Source organism: Arachis hypogaea, chromosome 11 (genome assembly GCF_003086295.3).
Source record: "Arachis hypogaea cultivar Tifrunner chromosome 11, arahy.Tifrunner.gnm2.J5K5, whole genome shotgun sequence".
NCBI lineage: Eukaryota > Viridiplantae > Streptophyta > Magnoliopsida > Fabales > Fabaceae > Arachis > Arachis hypogaea.
The window spans coordinates 68,488,429-68,497,354 of record NC_092046.1 but is presented as its reverse complement, the minus strand read 5'-3'; the positions used below and the strand labels follow the sequence as shown (position 1 = coordinate 68,497,354).

At 41.0% G+C, this 8,926-nt stretch overlaps 1 non-coding gene across 1 annotated transcript; it reads left to right on the top strand.

The window, feature by feature from the left end:
* Positions 1-4,494: 4,494 nt before the first annotated feature.
* LOC112724770 (small nucleolar RNA R71) lies at positions 4,495-4,601 on the top strand. Its single transcript, XR_003163917.1, has one exon. It is a non-coding gene; the product is annotated as a small nucleolar RNA R71 (small nucleolar RNA).
* Positions 4,602-8,926: the final 4,325 nt, after the last annotated feature.

The following is an 8,926-nucleotide window of genomic DNA, read 5'->3' as shown; positions in this document are numbered from 1 at the left end:
CATGGACAGCCTTCATCTTCACTTTGTATCGCCTGGAGTTGTCATATGCTTCAAGGCGAACGTTCTCTAATTCTGCTTGTTGCAGCTTTCTTTCAGCACCAGCTCCCTCAAATCCCATGTTTCATTCCCTTACAGCCCAGAAAGCCTTGTGTTCCACCTCTACTGGAAGGTGGCAAGCCTTTCCATACACTAAGCGGAAGGGGCTCATCCCAATGGGTGTCTTGTACGCTGTTCGATATGCCAAGAGCGCATCTTGTAGCCTGGCACTCCAGTCCTTCCTATGAGGCTTTACTATCTTCTCTAGAATACGCTTTATTTCTCCATTAGACACTTCTACTTGCCCATTGGTCTGGGGATGGTATGCTGTTGCTACCTTATGAACTATCCTATGCTTCTTCAGTAATCCTGCTAATCTCCTGTTACAGAAGTGAGTGCCTTGATCACTCACGACTGCTCGTAGTGATCCAAAGCGACATATAATATGGTTTCTAACAAAGGAAACAACAGTGTTAGCATCATTAGTACGGGTAGAAATTGTTTCAACCCATTTAGAGACATAATCTACAGCTAACAGTATATAAAGGTAACCACTAGAGTTTGAAAATGGACCCATGAAGTCAATGCCCCAAACATAAAAAATTTCACAGAAATGCATAATCTGTTGGGGCATCTCATCCCTCTTGGATATATTACCAAACCTTTGGCATGGGGAACAAGATTTACAAAAAGCAACAGCATCTTTAAAAAGAGTAGGCCACCAGAATCCACAGTCTAAAATTTTCCTAGCTGTTCATTGAGGGCCAAATGTCCTCACTCTCTGAAGAGTGGCAGGCCTCTAAAATAGACTGGAATTCTGATTGAGGCACACACTTTCTAATTACCTGGTCAGCACCACACCTCCATAAGTATGGGTCATCCCATATATAATATTTAGACTCGCTTTTCAGCTTGTCCCTTCGATGCTTGGTAAAATTAGGAGGGAAAGTATGGCTAACTAGATAATTAGCTACAGGTGCATACTAAAGAACTACTTCAGATACTGCATGCAAGTTATCAAATGGAAAAGCATCATTGATAGGAGTGGAGTCATCTTAATGTGCTCAAGGCGACTCAAGTGGTCTGCCACTAAATTCTAGTTACCACTCCTATCCTTAATTTCTACATCAAATTCTTGCAGCAATAGTATCCAACGTATCAACCTTGGTTTGGATTCTTTTTTAGCTAATAAATACTTTTGAGCTGCATGGTCTCAGTACAATACTACCTTAGTACCAAGTAGATAGGCTTGGAATTTATCCAGAGCAAAAACAATAGCTAGAAGCTCTTTTTCAGTGGTGGTGGAATTAGACTGAGCAGCGTCTAAGGTCTTAGACGCATAAGCAATTACGAAAGGATCCTTACCTTCGCGCTGAGCCAGCGACGCTCCTACTGCATGGTTGGAGGCATCACATATAATCTCAAAAGGCTAGCTCCAGTCTGGTCCTCTCACAATCGGAGCTTGAGTCAGGGTGATTTTCAGCTTATCAAATGCTTGCATGCAATCCTCACTGAACTCGAACTCAATATCTTTCTACAGCAGTCTGGATAAAGGCAATGCTACCTTACTAAAGTCCATAATGAATCTCTTGTAGAAACCTGCATGGCCAAGGAACGAACGGACTTTCCTCACAAAGGAGGGGTAAGGTAAACTAGAAATGACATATACCTTTGTTGGATCTACAGAAATACCAGTATTAGACACAACATGTCCTAGAATAATCCCTTATTTTACCATAAAGTGACATTTTTCAAAATTCAATACAAGGTTTGAACTAACACACCTGTCTAATACTCTAGCCAAACTATCCAAGCAAAGGTTAAATGAATCACCATATACGCTGAAATCATCCATAAAAACTTCCATACAACTCTCAATAAGATCTGAAAAGATACTCATCATGCATCTTTGGAAAGTAGCCGGTGCATTACATAAGCCAAAAGGCATCCTTTTGTATGCATACGTTCCAACGGGACATGTAAAAGTAGTCTTCTCCTGATCTTCAGGAGCTATATGAATTTGGAAATAGCCTGTATAACCATCTAAAAAGCAGTAATGGGATTTACTTGACAGGCGATCAAGCATCTGATCAATAAATGGCAAGGGGTAATGATCCTTGCGAGTAGCTTGGTTGAGACGCCTGTAATCAATGCAAACTCTCCATGAATTCTGCACTCTAGTTGTCAGGAGCTCTCCATGCTCATTCTTCATTGTTGTGACTCCAGACTTCTTGGGCACCACTTGTACTGGACTGACCCATTCACTATCTGAGATGGGGTAGATGATATCTGCTTCAAGTAGCCTGGTCACTTCTTTCTTGACAACTTCTAAAATGGTGGGATTCAATCTTCTTTGGGGTGGATGGACAGGTTTCGTTCCCTCTTCTAAGAAAATTCTGTGCTCACAAACTCAAGGGCTAATGCCTACTATATCCGCCAAGCTCCACCCAATTACTTTCTTGTGTTTTCTCAGCACACTGAGCAGCTGCTCCTCCTGTTGTAAAGTCAGTTCCCTTGTAAGGATAACTGGGAGCTTCTGATTATGCTCAAGGTAAGCATACTTGAGGTGGGGTGGAAGGGGTTTTAATTCCACTATCTGCTCATGGCTAGGTTCTGGATCATCTGGAGCTAGTGATAATGGCAAAGTGTCCTTATTGTGTTCAGAGGGTGTCCCGCACTGGAAGATAGAATGATCTTCCGGAGGGTGCTTCATAGCTTTATTCAAACTGAAACTCACTGCTCTGCCATCTATCTCAAAGGAGTAAGTTCCCGAGAATGCATCCAACTTGAACTTCGAAGTCTTCAGGAATGATCTTCCAAGCAGGATTAATGATGGTCTTCCTGAGTCATTAGGGGGCATTTCCAAGATATAGAAGTCAATGGGAAATGTGAGCCCTTTAATGCTCACTAATACATCTTCAGCAATTCCAACCACTGTAATAATGCTTTTATCTGCTAACACAAAACGAGTTGCCGACCTTTTTAAGGGAAGGAGCCTCAAAGCATCATATATAGACAATGGCATTATACTAACACACGCTCCTAAATCACACATGCAGTCAGAAAATATTACGCCTCCAATGGTACAGTTAACCATGCATGGACCTGGATCACTATATATCTCAGGTATACCTCCCATTAAAGCAGATATAGAACTACCTAAAGGAATAGTTTCTAATTCTTTAATTTTGTCTTTATGTATGCATAAATCTTTCAGAAACTTTGCATATTTAGGTACTTGTTGAATAACATCAAAAAGGGAAACATTTACCTCAACCTTTTTGAAAATTTCTACCATTTTGAGATCAAGTTCCATCTGCTTCCTGGGCTTCCTTGCAAGGTGTGGAAATGGGATAGGAATGGCGCCACTTGCAGCTTCTGCGTCCTTTCGTGCTCCATTCCTTGGCTGAACTACTTCTTCTTCAGCCTTGTCCTGTACTTCCTCTTCCTCTTTAGCATCTTCCACTTCAACTAAGTCTTCTTGGGCATGTTCTTATGGGCTTGGCTCCTCCTGGTTCCTCTCTTGCAGTGTGGTTCCGGACCTCAAAATGATGGCATCGATGCCATCCTTGGGGTTAGGTAAGGGTTGAGAAGGAATTCCACTGGAGCTTGAAGGTTGGTTGGTGGAAGCAGGTAATGAATCTATTCACGAGACCATTTAAAGTAGAGTTAAGTGTAGTCTGCATGTCTTGTTGTCCTTGTGCAAGAGAACGAAGCATCTCGTCATTTGATGAGGAAGGCGGATAAGTGATCTGAGGGGCCTGTTGTTGGTTGTGCTGGGGTCATTGGGACTGCCTTAAGTGAGGTGCTCTATATGGCTGGTTCTAGTTCTGTTGTCTGTTGTTGTTATTCCACCTCTGATTTCCATTGTTATCTCTGCCTCCTCTGTTATAGTTGTCCCTCCAACCATGGTTGGAATTATCTCTCCAGCCCTGGTTGGAGTTGTCCTGCCACCCTTGGTTATAGTTCCCACCTTGGTTGTAGTTTCCGCCTTGTTGATTGTATCCTTGATTCGGGCGGTCATAGAAGTTATGAGTAGCTGCCACAGTGTTGTCCTCTTGTTGGTGCTGCGGACACTCATCAGTGTAATGACTATAATCAGCACAAATTCTGCATACTCTTTGGGGGACCAGCTGTTGGATTTGTTGTGGTGGGGGAGACTGTTGTTGTTGTTGTTTTTGTTGATTCAACTGCATTTGCTTCAGTAGGTTGGTCATTTCACATATAGCTTGTGTAACGGCAGTAGTCTCACTGCTAAAGAAAACCTCTACAACAGTCTCTGAGTGGATGTTCCTGTGCCTGTGATTCTGAGTGGACTCAGCTAGATCGCTCATCAGTTGCCATGCTTCATCTACAGTCTTGTACTTTTTCAGAGAACCATTACTAGCACCATCTAGTGTAGTCTTATCCCGAGGCTTCATGCCTTGAGTGAAGTAGCTGATCAACACCAACTTGTCAATCATATGATGGGGGCATACGTCCAAAAGATTCTTGAAGCGCTCCCAGTACTCATAAAGAGTTTCTGATTCACCCTGAACAATGCAGGAGATCTCTTTCCTCAATCTATCTGTAACTTCAGTTGGAAAGTATTTTTCCAAGAATTCTCTCCTGAGCGTATCCCAGTTGGTGACAGTTGCTTTAGGTTGGGAGTAGTACCACTCCCTCACCTTTTCCTCAAGAGAAAATGGGAAGGTGGTTAACAGAATAGAAGTTTCATTTGCACCATGACGCCTAACAGTAGAACAGGCTGTCTGAAAATCCCTTAGGTGCTTGATAGGCTCCTGAGCAGGTAAGCCATGAAACTTGGGCATCAAATTGATTAGTGTAGTTTTCAGTTTAAAATCTGTAGCCAAAGTTGGGTGATGCACTTGATACAGCTGCAGTGTAAAATCTGGGGCTCCAGCTTCCTGGAAAGTAATCCTCCCGGGTGCCGCCATGTTACCTGCGCCTAAATCAACCGAATTAGTAGAGACAGAGCTTGTTTCTTCCTCAGATGGCACTTCAGATTCGCCCTCAGAAGATGACTGGTGAATTGATAATAATCACTTCACCACCCTCAGAGGCTAGCCTATGCCGAGCCCGTCTAATACATAAAAGAGTTCTTTCAATTTCAGGATCAAATGCGCTTAAGCTCGGATCAGGCAGTGAACGCGTCATTCAATGAAAGAAACATACAGCTCATCATAATAAAATAAAATAAAATATGCAAAAATTAAAAATATGTACACTAATTAATAATTTAGCACACAATTACAACTCCCCGGCAACAGCGCCAAAAATTGACGAGAGGGCGGAAGTTGGCCAATTAAGAAATTATAATATAAGAACAGCGTTGCGAGTATAGCTCTTAACCAGCTGAAATCCGCTCCATCAATTTAGAAAGGTTGTCACAAAAAAGTTAGAATGAAAATACTAGGAGTATGAGTCCCAGGTCGTCTCCCAACGAGTTGACAAAGAGGTGCTAATTTATTAATCAAGAGTTTTCTGGGTAATTTTGAGTTTGGGCAATGAGCAAATAAATAATTGTAAATTAAAGCAATGAAAATTAAAGATATTTATAATATTCTAAATAAAGGGCCTTGACTGGGGGAATGATTAATCGGAAGTTCTATCCTTGTTGGAATTCTCTCAAGTGTAGTGTAAAGAGGTTGTTATTTTTACTTAGTTAACCCTTACTAAATAAAGGAAAGTCAAGTGATTGAGCTAACTCTTATTCGCAAATCCTAGTCCTCTCCCTGGGAAGGTCTAGCATTAGTAAATACAGAATTAGCCAACAACTTCCAATTTAACTAATCACTTGAACATTCCAACTCAAGTGTCTCCTCTTAATCAACCCCCATGTCAAGTTGGGAGTCTACTCCATCAACATGGATACCATCTTCGTTATTGGGAGTTTGGAGTAGAAAAGAGACTTGATAATTTAAATAAGATAGGAATTCAAAATTAATTAAAAGTAAAAGTAATCCTTTAAATTTGCATTAATAAATTCTAAAAATAATCCAATTATAACTCTAAACAAGAATTAAGAATATGGAATAGTAAAAGAGTAAGAAAACAAACTAGAATAGTATCTTCAATGGAGATGATGACTCTTCAATATCCAAAGCAAAAACAATAAACTATGAAACTATGAATGTAAAGAAAACCTAGAGGAAGAGTAATTTTCTCTCTATTTTCAGATCTAAAACTAAAACTATGCTAATGAGAATCTGTATTAAGTCTCTGCATGTTCCCTGGCTCTAGTATGTATTTTTGGTCCGGAAACTGGGTCAAAACTCAGCTCGAAATTGCCCCAGCGTTTTCTATTATTTCTGTAGATCGCGCATGTCACGCGTACGCGTCAGTCATGCGTGCGCGTCTTTGTGCAAACTCCAATCTACGCGTATGCATCAGGCACGCGCATGCGTCGATGCAAATTTCTCCATATCGCGCGCTTGCGTGAGCCATGCGTGCGCGTCGATGCTCGCTGGTTATCTCCTTGGTTTCTTGTGTTTCTTCTATTTTTGCAAGCTTCCTCTCCATTGTATAAGCCATTCCTGCCCTATAAAGCCTGAAACACTTAACACACGGATCACGGCATCGAATGGTATAAAGGAGAATTAAAATATACAAATTAAAGATCTCTAGGAAGCAAGATTTCAACCATAGAACAAAACTAGGAAGGGATTGTAAAATCATGCAAATTATATGAATAAGTGGGTAAAGACTTGATGAAACCACTCAATTAAACACAAGATAAACCATAAAATAGTGGTTTATCAGCTATCATCTCCCCAACATTTATATTCTCACCTTTCATGATGCTGTATATGAGCACAACTCTTTCCACAGTCACCTCAGAATTGTTCGAAGCAGGGTTGAGAGATCTTCTCACAAAATCCAGCCACCCTCTAGCTTGGGAGCTCAAATCTCTCCTCCTCAGCTGGTTGGGTCTTCTATCTTTATCTCTAATCCATTGCACATTCAACACACAAATCTCATTGAGGATTTCATCAAATCCTTTGTCTTCTTGCTTCATCCTTTCTTCATAGCTCCGAGTGGAGCTTGTTTGCCTTACCATGAGCATCCTATCTATGTTAGAGGGGCTATAGTCAATGGATTTCCCTCTCACATTGCTAGGATAGCCATAGGGTTGTCCTGGCTAAGGCACAGTATTGGCGTAAAACTCTCTCACCAAGCTTTCTACCACCTTCCTTGGTAGGTTGCACAAGAGTGGCCAGCCTCTGTTGTTTATCTCCCTGTTGATCTCAGGGTGTTCCTTCCTTCCCAATTGGAACCCAACTTCTGGGATAATTTGCCTCTCACTCACCCAACCATAAAATTGGTTTTGGTTGAATGAAGAGAGGAACTTGTGCTCATTGTGGCTTGAGGACCCTGAGGTTGGTTCCTTGGTCTTTCTTTTCTTTGTTGATGAAGCTCTTCGTAGTGCCATTGGGCTGAAGAAAGGTGTTTGAAGGGTTAAAGAAGATTGAGAAAAGTTGCAAGAAAGCAAGCAAAACACAGTTTTTCTCCAACACCAGACTTAGGGCTTGATTGTCCCTAATCAAGTAGAAGAAAAAGGTAAAGAAAAAGAGGAAGGAGATGAAAAGAAAGAGGGAATTTTGAGGTTCTTTTCGTATATGAAGCTGGGGTTTGAAGTGGGGGGGAGAGTTGGAAAAAGTAAGGGGTTTTTATAGGGGTGGAAAGTGTGGTCTGAATGGTGGGAATTGGAAGCAATTGAATGTTTTCTCACTTGGGGAGTGGCACCTAGCGTGGGAAAAGGCGCCAATCCTTTTTCCCACTTTGCTTCCTGCATGTGTTGAGTTCCAAAGTGCAAGTACAATTTGACTCTCTTCTTGATGACTTATTAATCATGTGCGCCCTATTCTCTCTCCTGAAAAATGAAACCGAAAACCCCATCAGTAATGACAAAAGGATCCTCCACATTCCTTTTAATATGAGTGAATGAGGTTGCAACTGATGAGTGTCCCTTGGGACACCAAACTTAATCCCATTATATCTAATAAATTTGGTTCATCATTGGGTTTTTAATGTGTTCATAAGGGTGAATTAAATCTCATCTTTTCACATTCCTTTGCTTCCAACCCCTTCCGAACACATTTAAAACCAACTTTCATGCACTTACCAACTTATTAAACGCTTTCAATTTGGATGGTATTGGGCTTGCTAGATGGGATTTCATATGGTGGTGGCCACATCAAACTTAGCTTTTTAGCTAGTTTTTAGCCCAATTACTCATCATCAGAAAGTATGTTCATCAAGTTGCATTTTCAGAAAAAGAAAATAAACTGAATGTAGAGATTTTCTAACTACTACAACTGAAATTTAAACTTCCTAATCTACCACCTTCAATTCACTTCTATAAGGCAATGAAATAGAACATTAAACTGAGACTTAAACTACCTAAACTAACAAGTTTTAAGCTACTTCTAAAAAAGCAGTAAATCAAAAGGATATAAGGTGTTGGGGTGCCTCCCAACCAGCACTTCTTTAACGTCATTAGCTTGATGTTCTTCCTTCTTTGTCCTCCATGAGCTCTACATGACCATAAGGTGATACTTTGAGGATGGTGAAGGGTCCAGACCATCGAGACTTAAGCTTCCCTGGGAGGAACTTAAGTCTAGAATTATACAGCAACACTCTTTGCCCTTCTGTGAACTCTCTCCTAGCTATCTTTTGGTCATGCCACTTCTTTGTGTTTTCCTTATAAATTTTCGCATTATCATAGGCTTGATTTCTGAATTCCTCCAGTTTATTGAGTTGTATTAGCCTCTTTTGTCCAGCAGCTTGGTCATCAAAATTCAACATTTTTAGAGCCCAGAATGCTCTATGTTCAAGCTCAACTGGTAAGTGACAAGCCTTGCCAAATACCAATTGGTATGGGGACATC